We start from the raw sequence: 17,064 nt of genomic DNA, 5'->3' as shown, positions 1-17,064 counted from the left end.
CTTACTCGCGACTTTTGTCGAATTGAGCGACCTACTGATACACAATAAACATCAGGTCAGCGGAGGCAAGATTTCCCACAAAAAAATCGAGAATAAAAGCAAGACAACAGAAACAATGTATCTCTAATCCGCAAAATGATAACTTAATGAAACTTAAAATTAGAAAACGCTACAGATGGTTACATAAAAACAAACTCACATTCTTCTCAAGGTAATCTTGTCAAGGCGTTGTAGCATAGTGGTTAATGCGCCTGTCTCGTAAACGGGAGATCGATGGTTCGAATCCGTCCAAAGCCTGAGTCATCTTATAGAGCCTATAAACTTACTAAACAACTAAATGTCGAATACACTTTTACAGTTCACTTCTTCTAATTATAAAACTGATGTCCAAGTCTTTTCAGAGCCATCTAATTCGCAAAAGAATTAAGGCAGGTCTTTACCACTGGAGATCGCTGTGAAATAGCCGATAAAAATCTCTAAATAAACGACGAGATGAAATGTACAAGCGACTTTTGCCGAATTGAGCGACCCATTGACACACAATAAATATCAGGTCAGCAGAGGCAAGATTTCCCACGAAAAATTGAGAATAAAACCAACAAAACAGAAACAATGTATCTCTAATCCGCAAAATGATAACTTAATGAAACTTAAAATTAGAAAAAGCTACAGATGGTTAAATAAAAACAAACTCACATTCTTCTCAAGAGAACCTTGTCAAGGCTTTGTAGCATAGTGGTTAATGCGCCTGTCTTGTAAACAGTAGATCGATAGTTCGAATCCGTCCAAAGCCTGAAACTTTTTCAGGGCCTACAAACTTGCAAAAACACCGCATGTCGAGGAGACTTTTAAACTTCACTTCTACTAATTAACAAACTAAAGTCAGCGTTTTCAGAGCCATCTACTTCGCAAGTGTTTTAGGGCGGATCTTTAAGACGGGAGATCGCTTTAAAAAGCCGATAGAAACCTCTATATAAACGAGATACAATGCTTACTCGCGACTTTTGACGAATTGAGCGACCTACTGATACACAATAAACATCAGGTCAGCGGAGGCAAGATTTCCCACAAAAAAATCGAGAATAAAAGCAACAAAACAGAAACAATGTATCTCTAATCCGCAAAAAGATAACTTAATGAAACTTAAAATTAGAAAACGCTACAGATGGTTACATAAAAACAAAATCACATTCTTCTCAAGACAGATGGTTACATAAAAACGAAATCACATTCTTCTCAAGAGAATCTTGTCAAGGCTTTGTAGCATAGTGGTTAATGCGACCGGCTGTAACCAGGAGATCGATGGCTCGAACCAGTCCAAAGACTGAAAAATTTTCAGAGCCTATAAAATTGCAGAAACACCGCATGTCGAGGACACTTTTAAACTTCACTTCTTTCAGAGCCATCTACTTGGCAAGTGTTTTGGGGCGGATCTTTACGACGGGAGACGCTTTAACAAAGCCGGTAAAAACCTGTGAATAAACCACGAGATATAATGCTTACTCGCGATTTTTGCCCAATTGAGCGACCTACTGACACACAATAAAAATCGGGTCAGCAGAGGCAAGATTTCCCACAAAAAATCGAGAATAAAAGCAACAAAACAGAAACAATGTATCTCTAATCCGCAAAATGATAACTTAATGAAACTTAAATTTAGAAAACGCTACAGATGGTTACATAAAAACAAAATCACATTCTTCTCAAGACAGATGATTACATAAAAACAAAATCACATTCTTCTCAAGAGAATTTGTCAGAGCTTTGTAGCATAGTGGTTAATGCGACTGTCTTGTAAACAGGAGATCGCTGGCTCGAACCAGTGCAAAGACTGAAAAATTTTCAGAGCTTATGAAATTGCAGAAACACCGCATGTCGAGGACACTTTTGAACTTCACTTCTATTAATTAACAAACTAAAGTCAGCCTTTTCAGAGCCATCTACTTCGCAAGTGTTTTGGGGCGGATCTTTACGACGGGAGACGCTTTAACAAAGCCGGTAAAAACCTGTAAATAAACCACGAGATACAATGCTTACTCGCGACTTTTGCCCAATTGAGCGACCTACTGACACACAATAAAAATCGGGTCAGCAGAGGCAAGATTTCCCACAAAAAATCGAGAATAAAAGCAACAAAACAAAAACAATGTATCTCTAATCTGCAAAATGATAACTTAATGAAATATAAAATTAGAAAAGGTTACAGAAAAAAAACTGCCATTCTTCTCAAGAGAATCTTGTCAAGGCTTTGTAGCATAGTGGTTAATGCGTCTGTCTTGTAAAAAGGAGATCGATGGTTCGAATCCGTCTAAAGCCTGAAAGATTTTCTGAGCCTATACTCTTGCAGAAACATCGCAAGTCGAGGAGACTTTTAAACTTCACTTCTACTAATCAACAAACTGAAGTCAGCGTTTTCAGAGCCATCTACTTCGCAAGTGTTTTAGGGTGGATCTTTATGACGGGAGAACGTTTTAAAAAAGCCGATAAAAACCTCTAAATAAACAACGAGATACAATGCTTACTCGCGACTTTTGCCGAATTGAGCGACCTACTGATACACAATAAACATCAGGTCAGCGGAGGCAGGACTTCCCACAAAAAATCGAGAATAAAAGAAATAAAACAGAAACAAACTAGCTCTATTTCACAAAATGATAACTCAATGAAAATTTAAATAACAAAACGCTACAGATGGTTTAAAAAAAACTCATATTCTACTTCGCAAGTGTTTTGGGGCGGATCTTTACGACGGAAGATCGCTTTAAAAAAGCCGATAAAAACCTATAAAAAAACAACGAGATACAATGCTTACTCGCGACTTTTGCCGAATTGAGCGACCTACTGATACAAAATAAACATCAGGTCAGCGGAGGCAATATTTCCCACAAAAAATCGAGAATAAAAGAAAAAAAACAGAAACAAACTAACTCTATTACACAAAATGATAACTCAATGAAAATGTGAATAACAAAACGCTACAGATGGTTTAAAAAAACTCATATTCTTCTCAAGATCACGTTTATAAGGCTTTGTAGCATAGTGGTTAATGCGCCTGTCTCGTAAACAGGAGATCGATGGTTCGAATCAATCCAAAGCCTGAGTCATCTTAAAGAGCCTATAAACTTGCTAAGGAACTACATGTTAAATACACTTTTACACTTCACTTCTTCTAATTATAAAACTGATGTCCAAGTTTTTTCAGAGCCATCTACTTCGCAAAAGATTTAAGGCAGGTCTTTACCACTGTAGATCGCTGTGAAAAAGCCGATAAAAATCTCTAAACAAACGACGAGATGCAATGTACAAGCGACTTTAGCCGAATTGAGCGACCTATTGACCCACAATAAAAATCGGGTCAGCAGAGGCAAGATTTCCCACAAAAAATCGAGAATAAAAGCAACAAAACAGAAACAAGGTATCTCTAATCCGCAAAATGATAACTTATTGAAACTTAAATTTAGAAAACGCTACAGATGGTTACATAAAAACAAAATCACATTCTTCTCAAGACAGATGATTACATAAAAACAAAATCACATTCTTCTCAAGAGAATTTGTCAGAGCTTTGTAACATAGTGGTTAATGCGACTGTCTTGTAAACAGGAGATCGCTGGCTCGAACCAGTGCAAAGACTGAAAAATTTTCAGAGCTTATGAAATTGCAGAAACACCGCATGTCGAGGACACTTTTGAACTTCACTTCTATTAATTAACAAACTAAAGTCAGCCTTTTCAGAGCCATCTACTTCGCAAGTGTTTTGGGGCGGATCTTTACGACGGGAGACGCTTTAACAAAGCCGGTAAAAACCTGTAAATAAACCACGAGATACAATGCTTACTCGCGACTTTTGCCCAATTGAGCGACCTACTGACACACAATAAAAATCGGGTCAGCAGAGGCAAGATTTCCCACAAAAAATCGAGAATAAAAGCAACAAAACAAAAACAATGTATCTCTAATCTGCAAAATGATAACTTAATGAAATATAAAATTAGAAAAAGCTACAGATGGTTACAGAAAAAAAACTGCCATTCTTCTCAAGAGAATCTTGTCAAGGCTTTGTAGCATAGTGGTTAATGCGTCTGTCTTGTAAAAAGGAGATCGATGGTTCGAATCCGTCTAAAGCCTGAAAGATTTTCTGAGCCTATACTCTTGCAGAAACTTTTAAACTTCACTTCTACTAATCAACAAACTGAAGTCAGCGTTTTCAGAGCCATCTACTTCGCAAGTGTTTTAGGGTGGATCTTTATGACGGGAGAACGTTTTAAAAAAGCCGATAAAAACCTCTAAATAAACAACGAGATACAATGCTTACTCGCGACTTTTGCCGAATTGAGCGACCTACTGATACACAATAAACATCAGGTCAGCGGAGGCAGGACTTCCCACAAAAAATCGAGAATAAAAGAAATAAAACAGAAACAAACTAGCTCTATTTCACAAAATGATAACTCAATGAAAATTTAAATAACAAAACGCTACAGATGGTTTAAAAAAAACTCATATTCTACTTCGCAAGTGTTTTGGAGCGGATCTTTACGACGGGAGATCGCTTTAAAAAAGCCGATAAAAACCTATAAAAAAACAACGAGATACAATGCTTACTCGCGACTTTTGCCGAATTGAGCGACCTACTGATACAAAATAAACATCAGGTCAGCGGAGGCAATATTTCCCACAAAAAATCGAGAATAAAAGAAAAAAAACAGAAACAAACTAACTCTATTACACAAAATGATAACTCAATGAAAATGTGAATAACAAAACGCTACAGATGGTTTAAAAAAACTCATATTCTTCTCAAGATCACGTTTATAAGGCTTTGTAGCATAGTGGTTAATGCGCCTGTCTCGTAAACAGGAGATCGATGGTTCGAATCAGTCCAAAGCCTGAGTCATCTTAAAGAGCCTATAAACTTGCTAAAGAACTACATGTTAAATACACTTTTACACTTCACTTCTTCTAATTATAAAACTGATGTCCAAGTTTTTTCAGAGCCATCTACTTCGCAAAAGATTTAAGGCAGGTCTTTACCACTGTAGATCGCTCTGAAAAAGCCGATAAAAATCTCTAAACAAACGACGAGATGCAATGTACGAGCGACTTTAGCCGAATTGAGCGATCTATTGACCCACAATAAATATCAGGTCAGCAGAGGCAAGATTTCCCACAAAAAGTCGAGAATAAAAGCAAGAAAATAGAAACAATGTATCTCTAATCCGCAAAATCATAACTTAATGAAATTTAAAATTAGAAAACGCTGCAGATAGTTACATGAAAAAAATTCACATTCTTCTCAAGAGAAGCTTGTCAAGGCTTTGTAGCAAAGTGGTTAATGCGCCTGTCTTTCAAACAGGAGATCGATGGTTCGAATCCGTCCAAAACCTGAAAGATTTTCAGAGCCTACAAACTTGCAGAAACACCGCAAGTCGAGGAGACTTTTAAACTTCCTTTTTCTAATTACCAGCTTGAAGTCAAGTCTTTTCAGAGCCAACTACTTCGCAAATATTTTAAGCCAGAGGTCTTCACGACTGGAGATTGATGTAAATCAAGCCAGCCAAAACCTCTCACTAAACGACGAGATGCAACGCTTACTCGCAATTTTGCCGAATTGAGCTGCCGACTAACACACAATCATCATCAAGTCAAAGGAGGCAAGATTTCCCAGAATAAATCGAGAATAAAAGCAACAAAACAGAAACAATGTATCTCTAATCCGCAAAATGATAACTTAAAGAAACTTAAAAATAGAAAACGCTACAGATGGTTACATAAAAACAAACTCACATTCTTCTCAAGAGAATCTTGTCAAGGCTTTGTAGCATAGTGGTTAATGCGCCTGTTTTGTTCGAATCCGTCCAAAGCCTAAAAGATTTCCAGAGCCTACAAACTTGCAGAAACACCGCATGTCGAGGAGACTTTTAAACTTCACTTCTACAAATTAACAAACTAAAGTCAGCATTTTCAGAGCCATCTACTTCGCAAGTGTTTTAGGGCGGATCTTCACGACGGGGGATCGCTTTAAAAAAGCCGATAAAAATCTCTAAAAAAACAACGAGATACAATGCTTACTAGCGACTTTTGCCGAATTGAGCGACCTACTGATACACAATAAAAATCAGGTCAGAGGAGGCAAGATTTCCCACAAAAAATCGAGAATAAAAGAAACAAAACAGAAACAAACTAACTCTATTACGCAAAATGATAACTCAATGAAAATTAAAATAACAAAACGCTACAGATGGTTAAGAAAAAAACTCAAATTCTTCTCAAGATCATGTTTGCAAGGCTTTGTAGAATAGTGGTTAATGCGCCTGTCTCGTCAACAGGAGATCGAAGGTTCGAATCCGTCCAAATCCTGAGTCATCTTATAGAGCCTATAAACCTGCTGAACAACTACATGTTGAATACGCTTTTACACTTCACTTCTTCTAAATATAAAACTGATGTCCAAGTCTTTCCAGAGCCATCTAATTCGCAAAAGATTTACGGCAGGTCTTTACCACTGGAGATCACTAAAAAAGCCGATAAAAATCTCTAAATAAAGGACAAGATGCAATGTACAACCGACTTTTGCCGAATTGAGCGATCTATTGACACACAATAAATCTCAGGTCAAGTTCCACAAAAAATTGAGAATAAAAGCGACAAACAGAAACAATGTATCTCTAATCCGCAAAATGATAGCTTAATGAAACTTAAAAATAGAAAACGCAACAGATAGTTACATGAAAAAAATTTACATTATTCTCAAGGCTTTGTAGCAAAGTAGTTAATGCGCCTGTCTTGTAAACAGGAGATCGATGGTTCGAATCCGTCCAAAGCCTGAAAGATTTTCAGAGCCTACAAACTTGCAGAAACACCGCAAGTCGAGGAGGCTTTTAAACTTCCTTTTTCTAATTACCAGCTTGAAGTCAAAGTCTTTTCAGAGCCAACTACTTCCCAAATGTTTTAAGCCAGAGGTCTTTACGACTGGAGATTGATGTAAATCAAGCCAGCCAAAACCTCTAACTAAACGACTAACTAAACGACGAGATGCAACGCTTGCTCGCAATTTTGCCGAATTGAGCTGCCGACTAACACACAATCATCATCAAGTCAAAGGAGGCAAGATTTCCCACAAAAAATCGAGAATAAAAGAAACAAAACAGAAACAAACTAACTCTATTACGCAAAATGATAACTCAATGAAAATTTAAATAAAACGCTACAGATGGTTAATAAAAAAAACTCAAATTCTTCTCAAGATCATGTTTGCAAGGCTTTGTAGGATAGTGGTTAATGCGCCTGTCTCGTAAACAGGAGATCGATTGTTCGAATCCGTCCAAAGCCTGAGTCATCTTATAGAGCCTATAAACTTGCTAAACAACTACATGTCGAATACACTTTTACACTTCACTTCTTCTAATTATAAAACTCATGTCCAAGTCTTTTCGGAGCCATCTAATTCGCAAAAGATTTAAGGCATGTCTTTACCACTGGAGATCGCTGAAAAAAAGCCGATAAAAATCTCTAAAAAAACGACGAGATGCAATGTACATGCGACTTTAGCCGAAATGAGCGACCTATTGACACACAACAAATATCAGGTCAGCAGAGGCAAAATTTCCCACAAAACATCTAGAATAAAAGCAACAAATAGAAAAAATGTATCTCTATTCCGCAAAATGATAACTTAATGAAACTTAAAATTAGAAAACGCTACAGATAGTTCCATGAAAAACATTCACATTCTTCTCAAGAGAATCTTATCAAGGCTTTGTAGCACAGTGGTTAATGCGCCTGTCTCGTAAACACGAGATCGATGGATCGAATCCGTCCAAAGCCTGAGTCATCTTATAGAGCCTGTAAACTTACTAAACAATTACATGTCGAATACACTTTTACACTTCACTTCTTCTAATTATAAAGCTGATGTCCAAGTTTTTTCAGAGCTATCTACTTCGCAAAAGATTTAAGGCAGGTCTTTACCACTGGAGATCGCTGTGAAAAAGCCGATAAAAATCTCTAAATAAAGGACAAGATGCAATGTACAACCGACTTTTGCCGAATTGAGCGATCTATTGACACACAATAAATCTCAGGTCAGGTTCCACAAAAAATTGAGAATAAAAGCGACAAAACAGAAACAATGTATCTCTAATCCGCAAAATGATAGCTTAATGAAACTTAAAAATAGAAAACGCAGCAGATAGTTACATGAAAAAAAATCACATTATTCTCAAGGCTTTGTAGAAAAGTGGTTAATGCGCCTGTCTTGTAAACAGGAGATCGATGGTTCGAATCCGTCCAAAGCCTGAAAAATTTTCAGAGCCTACAAATTTGCAGAAACACCGCAAGTCGAGGATGCTTTTAAACTTCCTTTTTCTAATTACCAGCTTGAAGTCAAAGTCTTTTCAGAGCCAACTACTTCCCAAATGTTTTAAGCCAGAGGTCTTTACGACTGGAGATTGATGTAAATCAAGCCAGCCAAAACCTCTAACTAAACGACTAACTAAACGACGAGATGCAACGCTTGCTCGCAATTTTGCCGAATTGAGCTGCCGACTAACACACAATCATCATCAAGTCAAAGGAGGCAAGATTTCCCACAAAAAATCGAGAATAAAAGCAACAAACAGAAACAATATATCTCTAATCCGCAAAATGATATCTTAAGGAAACTTAAAATTAGAAAACGCTACAGATGGTTACATAAAAACAAAATCACATTCTTCTCAAGACAGATGGTTACATAAAAACAAAATCACATTCTTCTCAAGAGAATTTGTCAGAGCTTTGTAGCATAGTGGTTAATGCGACTGGCTGTAACCACGAGATCGATGGCTCGAACCAGTCCAAAGACTGAAAAATTTTCAGAGCCTACAAACTTGCAGAAACACCGCATGTCGAGGAGACTTTTAAACTTCACTTCTACAAATTAACAAACTAAAGTCAGCGTTTTCAGAGCCATCTACTTCGCAAGTGTTTTGAGGCGGATCTTCACGACGGGGGATCGCTTTAAAAAAGCCGATAAAAACCTCTAAAAAAACAACGAGATACAATGGTTACTCGCGACTTTTGCCGAATTGAGCGACCTTCTGATACACGAAAAACATCAGGTCAGAGGAGGCAAGATTTCCCACAAAAAATCGAGAATAAAAGCAACAAACAGAAACAATGTATCTCTAATCCGCAAAATGATAACTTAATGAAACTTAAAATAAGAAAACGCTGCAGATAGTTACACGAAAACAATTCACATTCTTCTCAAGAGTAGCTTGTCAAGGCTTTGTAGCAAAGTGGTTAATGCGCCTGTCTTGTAAACAGGAGATCGATGGTTCGAATCCGTCCAAAGCCTGAAAAATTTTCAGAGCCTACAAATTTGCAGAAACACCGCAAGTCGAGGATGCTTTTAAACTTCCTTTTTCTAATTACCAGCTTGAAGTCAAAGTCTTTTCAGAGCCAACTACTTCCCAAATGTTTTAAGCCAGAGGTCTTTACGACTGGAGATTGATGTAAATCAAGCCAGCCAAAACCTCTAACTAAACGACTAACTAAACGACGAGATGCAACGCTTGCTCGCAATTTTGCCGAATTGAGCTGCCGACTAACACACAATCATCATCAAGTCAAAGGAGGCAAGATTTCCCACAAAAAATCGAGAATAAAAGCAACAAACAGAAACAATATATCTCTAATCCGCAAAATGATATCTTAAGGAAACTTAAAATTAGAAAACGCTACAGATGGTTACATAAAAACAAAATCACATTCTTCTCAAGACAGATGGTTACATAAAAACAAAATCACATTCTTCTCAAGAGAATTTGTCAGAGCTTTGTAGCATAGTGGTTAATGCGACTGGCTGTAACCACGAGATCGATGGCTCGAACCAGTCCAAAGACTGAAAAATTTTCAGAGCCTACAAACTTGCAGAAACACCGCATGTCGAGGAGACTTTTAAACTTCACTTCTACAAATTAACAAACTAAAGTCAGCGTTTTCAGAGCCATCTACTTCGCAAGTGTTTTGAGGCGGATCTTCACGACGGGGGATCGCTTTAAAAAAGCCGATAAAAACCTCTAAAAAAACAACGAGATACAATGGTTACTCGCGACTTTTGCCGAATTGAGCGACCTTCTGATACACGAAAAACATCAGGTCAGAGGAGGCAAGATTTCCCACAAAAAATCGAGAATAAAAGCAACAAACAGAAACAATGTATCTCTAATCCGCAAAATGATAACTTAATGAAACTTAAAATAAGAAAACGCTGCAGATAGTTACACGAAAACATTTCACATTCTTCTCAAGAGTAGCTTGTCAAGGCTTTGTAGCATAGTGGTTAATGCGCCTGTCTCGTAAACAAGAGATCGATGGATCGAATCCGTCCAAAGCCTGAGTCATCTTATAGAGCCTGTAAACTTACTAAGCAATTACATGTCGAATACACTTTTACACTTCACTTCTTCTAATTATAAAACTGATGTCCAAGTTTTTTCAGAGCTATCTACTTCGCAAAAGATTTAAGGCAGGTCTTTACCACTGGAGATCGCTGTGAAAAAGCCAATAAAAATCTCTAAATAAACGACGAGATGCAATGTACAAGCGACTTTAGCCGAATTGAGCGACCTATTGACACACAATAAATATCAGGTCAGCAGAGGCAAGATTTCCCACAAAAAGTCGAGAATAAAAGCAAGAAAATAGAAACAATGTATCTCTAATCCGCAAAATCATAACTTAATGAAACTTAAAATAAGAAAACGCTGCAGATAGTTACACGAAAACAATTCACATTCTTCTCAAGAGTAGCTTGTCAAGGCTTTGTAGCAAAGTGGTTAATGCGCCTGTCTTGTAAACAGGAGATCGATGGTTCGAATCCGTCCAAAGCCTGAAAAATTTTCAGAGCCTACAAACATGCAGAAACACCGCAAGTCGAGGAGACTTTTAAACTTCCTTTTTCTTATTACCAGCTTGAAGTCAGAGTCTTTTCAGAGCCAACTACTTCGCAAATGTTTTAAGCCAGAGGTCTTTACGACTGGAGATTGATGTAAATCAAGCCAGCCAAAACCTCTAACTAAACGACGAGATGCAACGCTTACTCGCAATTTTGCCGAATCGAGCTGCCGACTAACACACAATCATCATCAAGTCAAAGGAGGCAAGATTTCCCACAAAAAATCGAGAATAAAAGCAACAAAACAGAAACAATGTATCTCTAATCCGCAAAATGATAACTTAAAGAAACTTAAAAATAGAAAACGCTACAGATGGTTACATAAAAACAAACTCACATTCTTCTCAAGAGAAACTTGTCATGGCTTTGTAGCATAGTGGTTAATGCGCCTGTCTTGTAAACAGAAGATCGATGGTTCGAATCCGTCCAAAGCCTAAAAGATTTTCAGAGCCTACAAACTTGCAGAAACACCGCATGTCGAGGAGACTTTTAAACTTCCTTTTTCTAATTACCAGCTTGAAGTCAAAGTCTTTTCAGAGCCAACTACTTCGCAAATGTTTTAAGCCAGAGGTCTTTACGACTGGAGATTGATGTAAATCAAGCCAGCCAAAACCTCTAACTAAACGACGAGATGCAACGCTTACTCGCAATTTTGCCGAATTGAGCTGCCGACGAACACACAATCATCAAGTCAAAGGAGGCAAGATTTCCCACAAAAAAAATCGAGAATAAAAGCAACAAAACAGAAACAATGTATCTCTAATCCGCAAAATGATAACTTAGAGAAACTTAAAAATAGAAAACGCTACAGATGGTTACATAAAAACAAACTCACATTCTTCTCAAGAGAAACTTGTCAAGGCTTTGTAGCATAGTGGTTAATGCGCCTGTCTTGTAAACAGAAGATCGATGGTTCGAATCCGTCCAAAGCCTAAAAGATTTTCAGAGCCTACAAACTTGCAGAAACACCGCATGTCGAGGAGACTTTTAAACTTCCTTTTTCTAATTACCAGCTTGAAGTCAAAGTCTTTTCAGAGCCAACTACTTCGCAAATGTTTTAAGCCAGAGGTCTTTACGACTGGAGATTGATGTAAATCAAGCCAGCCAAAACCTCTAACTAAACGACGAGATGCAACGCTTACTCGCAATTTTGCCGAATTGAGCTGCCGACGAACACACAATCATCAAGTCAAAGGAGGCAAGATTTCCCACAAAAAAAATCGAGAATAAAAGCAACAAAACAGAAACAATGTATCTCTAATCCGCAAAATGATAACTTAGAGAAACTTAAAAATAGAAAACGCTACAGATGGTTACATAAAAACAAACTCACATTCTTCTCAAGAGAATCTTGTCAAGGCTTTGTAGCATAGTGGTTAATGCGCCTGTCTTGTAAACAGAAGATCGATGGTTCGAATCCGTCCAAAGCCTAAAAGATTTTCAGAGCCTACAAACTTGCAGAAACACCGCATGTCGAGGAGACTTTTAAACTTCATTTCTACAAATTAACAAACTAAAGTCAGCGTTTTCAGAGCCATCTACTTCGCAAGTGTTTTAGGGAGGATCTTAACGACGGAGGATCGCTTTAAAAAAGCCGATAAAAACCTCTAAAAAAACAACGAGATACAATGCTTACTCGCGACTTTTGCCGAATTGAGCGACCTACTGATACACAATAAACATCAGGTCAGAGGAGGCAAGATTTCCTACCAAAAAATCGAGAATAAAAGAAACAAAACAGAAACAAACTTACTCTATTACGCAAAATGATAACTCAATGAAAATTTAAATAACAAAACGCTACAGATGGTTAAGCAAAAAACTCAAATTCTTCTCAAGATCCTCTTTACAAGGCTTTGTAGCATAGTGGTTAATGCGCCTGTCTCGTAAACAGGAGATCGAAGGTTCGAAACCGTCCAAAGCCTGAGTAATCTTATAGAGCCTATAAACCTGCTAAACAACTACACGTTGAATACACTTTTACACTTCACTTCTTCTAAAAATAAAACTGATGTCCAAGTCTTTCCAGAGCCATCTAATTCGCAAAAGATTTACGGCAGGTCTTTACCACTGGAGATCACTAAAAAAGCCGATAAAAACCTCTAAATAAAGGACAAGGTGCAATGTACAACCGACTTTTGCCGAAGTCAGCAGAGGCAAAATTTCCCACAAAAAAATCGAGAATAAAAGCGACAAAACAGAAACAATGTATCTCTAATCCGCAAAATGATAGCTTAATGAAACTTAAAAATAGAAAACGCTAAAGATGGTTACATAAAAACAAACTCACATTCTTCTCAAGAGAACGTGAGTTAATGCGCCTGTCTTGTAAACAAGAGATCGATGGTTCGAATCCGTCCAAAGCCTGAAAATTTTTTACAGCCTATAAACTTGCAGAAAGACCGCTTGTCGAGGATTTTTAAACTTCACTACTACTAATTAACAAACTAAAGTCAGCCTTTTCAGAGTCATCTAAGTGTTTTAGGGCGGATCTTCACGACGGGAGATTGCTTTAAAAAAGCCGATAAAAACCTCTAAAAACAACGAGATACAATGCTTAATCGCGACTTTTGCCGAATTGAGCAACCTACTGATACACAAAAAACATCAGGTCGGCGGAGGCAAGATTTCCCATAAAAACTCGAGAATAAAAGAAACAAAACAGAAACAAACTTACTCTACTACGCAAAATGATAACTCAATAAAAATTTAAATAACAAAACGCTACAGATGTTTAATAAAAAAACTCATATTCTTCTCAAGACCATATTTGCAAGGCTTTGTAGCATAGTGGTTAATGCGCTTGTCTCGTAAACAGGAGAGCGATGGTTCGAATACGTCCAAAGCCTGATTAATCTTATAGAGCCTATAAACCTGCTGAACAACTACATGTTGAATACGCTTTTACACTTCACTTCTTCTAAATATAAAACTGATGTCCAAGTCTTTCCAGAGCCATCTAATTCGCAAAAGATTTACGGCAGGTCTTTACCACTGGAGATCACTAAAAAAGCCGATAAAAATCTCTAAATAAAGGACAAGATGCAATGTACAACCGACTTTTGCCGAATTGAGCGATCTATTGACACACAATAAATCTCAGGTCAGGTTCCACAAAAAATTGAGAATAAAAGCGACAAACAGAAACAATGTATCTCTAATCCGCAAAATGATAGCTTAATGAAACTTAAAAATAGAAAACGCAACAGATAGTTACATGAAAAAAATTTACATTATTCTCAAGGCTTTGTAGCATAGTGGTTAATGCGCTTGTCTCGTAAACAGGAGAGCGATGGTTCGAATACGTCCAAAGCCTGATTAATCTTATAGAGCCTATAAACTTGCTAAACAACTACATGTTGAATACACTTTTACACTTCACTTCTTCCAATTATAAAACTGATGACCAAGTCTTTTCAGAGCCATCTAATTCGCAAAAGATTTAAGGCAGGTCTTTATCACTGGAGATCGCTGTGAAAAAGCCGATAAAAAACCTAAATAAACGACGAGATGCAATGTACAAGCGACTTTTGCCGAATTAAGCAACCTAATGACACGCAATAAATATCAGGTCAGCAGAGGCAAGATTTCCCACAAAAATCGAGAATAAAAGCAACAAAACAGAAACAATGTATCTCTTATCCGCAAAATGATATTTTAATGAAACTTAAAAATAGAAAACGCTAACGATGGTTACATAAAAACAAACTCACATTCTTATCAAGAGAACGTGAGTTAATGCGCCTGTCTTGTAAACAGGAGATCAATGGTTCGAATCCGTCCAAAGCCTGAAAATTTTTTAGAGCCTATAAACTTGCAGAAAGACCGCTTCTCGAGGGTTTTTAAACTTCACTTCTACTAATTAACAAACTAAAGTCAGCCTTTTCAGAGCCATTAGCAAACTAAAGTCAGCCTTTTCAGAGCCATCTAAATGTTTTAGGGCGGATCTTTACGACGGGAGATCGCTTTAAAAAAGCCGGTAAAAACTTGTAAATAAACCACGAGATACAATGCTCACTCGCGATTTTGCCGAATTGAGCGACCTACTGATACACAATAAACATCAGGTCGGCGGAGGCAAGGTTTCCCATGAACACTCGAGAACAAAAGCAACAAAACAGAAACAAACAGTCTAGTACGCAAAATGACAACTGAATGAAAAATTTAAATATTAAAACGCTACAGATGGTTAATAAAAAAACTCATATTCTTCTCAAGATTATCTTTACAAAATTTTGTAGCATGGTGTTTAATGCGCCTGTATCGTAAACAGGAGATCAATGGTTCGAATCCGTCCAAAGCCTTAGTCATCTTATAGAGCCTATTAACTTGCTAAACAACTACATGTCGAATACACTTTAACACTTCACTTCTTCTAATTATAAAACTGATGTCCAAGTCTTTTCAGAGCAATCTTCTTCGCAAAAGATTAAACGCAGGTCTTTACCACTGGAGATCGCTGTAAAAAAGCCGATAAAAACCTAAATAAATCACAAGATACAATGCTTACTCGCGATCTTATAAATTAAACGAAAGTCGGAATGCGCTATGGACGCAAGGCTTAAATAAACACAATGCATAAGAATTATTAGGAGACAACCTTTAAAAGGCTATCGAGCCTAATGTTTAAGAAGCAATCAAAGCAATGATAAGAACGAAACTCTATGATAAGAAGGAAAATTTTGCGAACCGATTCGGTCTATGAAAAAAATGAAATACTTCAACGTTTCATAGCTTGAGAAGCCTGCTTAGAAAAACTTAACTTTTCACGAATCGATTCAGTCTATGATATAACCAGAAATAATTCAGAGTTTCATTGCTTAACTAGCTTGCTTCAAAAACCTAAGCTTTTCGCGAACCGATTCAATCTATTGCAAACCTCTAATTAAACCACGAGATACTATGCTTACTCGCGACTTTTGCCGAATTGAGCGACCTACTGATACAAAATAAGTATCAGGTCAGCAGGGGCAGATGGCTCTGGTTAGATGGCTCTGAAGTCTTTTCAGAGCCATCTACTTCGCAAAAGATTTACGGCAGGTCTTTACCACAGGAGATCGCTGTAAAAAAGCCGATAATAATCTCTAAATAAACGACGAGATGCAATGGACCAGCTACTTTTGCCAAATTGAGCGGCCTACTGATACACAATAAAAATCAGGCCAGCCGAGGCAAGATTTCAACAAAAATTCGAGAATAAAAGCAACAAAACAGAAACAAACTAACTCTATTACGCAAAATGATAAGTTATTGAAACTTTAAATTAGAAAACGCTACAGATGGTTAATAAAAAAAAACTCATATTCTTCTCAAGATCGCGTTTGCAAGGCGTTGTAGCATAGTGGTTAATGCGCCTGTCTCGTAAACAGGACATCGATGGCTCGAATCCGTCCAAAGCCTGGAAATTCTTTTAGAGCCTATAAACTTTAGTAACACCGCATCCAGAACAACCATGGGTAATTGGGTAAAATCCAGAACAACCACAAGTTGAGGACACTTTTGAACTTCCTTTTTCTAATTAACAGCTTGAAGTCAGTCTTTTCAGAGCCATCTACTTCGCAAATGTTTTAAGCCAGAGGTCTTTACGACTGGAAATTGATATAAATCAAGCCAGCCAAAACCTCTAACTAAACAACGAGATGCAACGCTTGCTCGCAATTTTGCCGAATTGAGCTGCCGACTAACACACAATCATCATCAAGTCAGCGGAGGCAAGATTTTGCACAAAAACTCAAGAAAAAAGCAACAAAACAGAAAAAAAGTATCTCTAATACGCAAAACGATAAATTAATGAAACTTAAAATTAGAAATCGCTACAGATCGTTATATAAAAACAAAATCGTGCTCATCGCAAGACACTCTTTTCAAAGATTTGTAGCATAGTGGTTAATGCGCCTGTCTCGTACATAGCAGATCGAAGGTTCGAATCCGTCGACAGCCTGAACAAACCTAGCGCCTAGAAATTTCCATAACAACCACCAGTCGCGGAGACTTTCAAACTTCAATTTTTCTAATTAACATTTGAAATCGACGTTCTTTCAATTGCATAATTGGCTGCAGTTTCAACACATGGTCTTCCCAAATTTTTTGATGGCTTCCACTTCGCCAATTTAGTTTCGAAT

The 17,064-nt window shown here is 37.4% G+C and overlaps 2 protein-coding genes and 19 non-coding genes across 21 annotated transcripts in view; 20 read left to right on the top strand and 1 right to left on the bottom strand.

The window, feature by feature from the left end:
* The window catches only part of LOC134845887 (protein IWS1 homolog A-like), a 576,794-nt gene that overhangs the window by 117,236 nt on the left and 442,494 nt on the right, over positions 1-17,064 (top strand). The window lies entirely within an intron of this gene.
* Positions 1-17,064, bottom strand: part of LOC134845883 (syndetin-like) — a gene marked incomplete in the record, with an annotated part of 146,662 nt that overhangs the window by 129,277 nt on the left and 321 nt on the right.
* Trnat-cgu (transfer RNA threonine (anticodon CGU)) lies at positions 225-297 on the top strand. The gene has a single exon. It is a non-coding gene; the product is annotated as a tRNA-Thr (tRNA).
* Positions 722-794, top strand: Trnat-ugu (transfer RNA threonine (anticodon UGU)). The gene has a single exon. It is a non-coding gene; the product is annotated as a tRNA-Thr (tRNA).
* Trnat-ugu (transfer RNA threonine (anticodon UGU)) lies at positions 2,245-2,317 on the top strand. The gene has a single exon. It is a non-coding gene; the product is annotated as a tRNA-Thr (tRNA).
* Positions 3,026-3,098, top strand: Trnat-cgu (transfer RNA threonine (anticodon CGU)). Its single transcript has one exon. It is a non-coding gene; the product is annotated as a tRNA-Thr (tRNA).
* Positions 4,056-4,128, top strand: Trnat-ugu (transfer RNA threonine (anticodon UGU)). Its single transcript has one exon. It is a non-coding gene; the product is annotated as a tRNA-Thr (tRNA).
* Trnat-cgu (transfer RNA threonine (anticodon CGU)) lies at positions 4,819-4,891 on the top strand. The gene has a single exon. It is a non-coding gene; the product is annotated as a tRNA-Thr (tRNA).
* Trnae-uuc (transfer RNA glutamic acid (anticodon UUC)) lies at positions 5,315-5,387 on the top strand. The gene has a single exon. It is a non-coding gene; the product is annotated as a tRNA-Glu (tRNA).
* On the top strand, positions 6,755-6,827 carry Trnat-ugu (transfer RNA threonine (anticodon UGU)). The gene has a single exon. It is a non-coding gene; the product is annotated as a tRNA-Thr (tRNA).
* On the top strand, positions 7,756-7,828 carry Trnat-cgu (transfer RNA threonine (anticodon CGU)). Its single transcript has one exon. It is a non-coding gene; the product is annotated as a tRNA-Thr (tRNA).
* On the top strand, positions 8,226-8,298 carry Trnat-ugu (transfer RNA threonine (anticodon UGU)). The gene has a single exon. It is a non-coding gene; the product is annotated as a tRNA-Thr (tRNA).
* Positions 9,268-9,340, top strand: Trnat-ugu (transfer RNA threonine (anticodon UGU)). The gene has a single exon. It is a non-coding gene; the product is annotated as a tRNA-Thr (tRNA).
* Trnat-cgu (transfer RNA threonine (anticodon CGU)) lies at positions 10,310-10,382 on the top strand. The gene has a single exon. It is a non-coding gene; the product is annotated as a tRNA-Thr (tRNA).
* On the top strand, positions 10,806-10,878 carry Trnat-ugu (transfer RNA threonine (anticodon UGU)). The gene has a single exon. It is a non-coding gene; the product is annotated as a tRNA-Thr (tRNA).
* On the top strand, positions 11,305-11,377 carry Trnat-ugu (transfer RNA threonine (anticodon UGU)). The gene has a single exon. It is a non-coding gene; the product is annotated as a tRNA-Thr (tRNA).
* On the top strand, positions 11,803-11,875 carry Trnat-ugu (transfer RNA threonine (anticodon UGU)). The gene has a single exon. It is a non-coding gene; the product is annotated as a tRNA-Thr (tRNA).
* Trnat-ugu (transfer RNA threonine (anticodon UGU)) lies at positions 12,301-12,373 on the top strand. The gene has a single exon. It is a non-coding gene; the product is annotated as a tRNA-Thr (tRNA).
* On the top strand, positions 12,795-12,867 carry Trnat-cgu (transfer RNA threonine (anticodon CGU)). The gene has a single exon. It is a non-coding gene; the product is annotated as a tRNA-Thr (tRNA).
* On the top strand, positions 13,719-13,791 carry Trnat-cgu (transfer RNA threonine (anticodon CGU)). The gene has a single exon. It is a non-coding gene; the product is annotated as a tRNA-Thr (tRNA).
* Trnat-cgu (transfer RNA threonine (anticodon CGU)) lies at positions 14,186-14,258 on the top strand. Its single transcript has one exon. It is a non-coding gene; the product is annotated as a tRNA-Thr (tRNA).

Source organism: Symsagittifera roscoffensis, chromosome 1 (genome assembly GCF_963678635.1).
Source record: "Symsagittifera roscoffensis chromosome 1, txSymRosc1.1, whole genome shotgun sequence".
NCBI lineage: Eukaryota > Metazoa > Xenacoelomorpha > Acoela > Convolutidae > Symsagittifera > Symsagittifera roscoffensis.
This window is presented reverse-complemented; position numbering and strand designations above follow the sequence as displayed.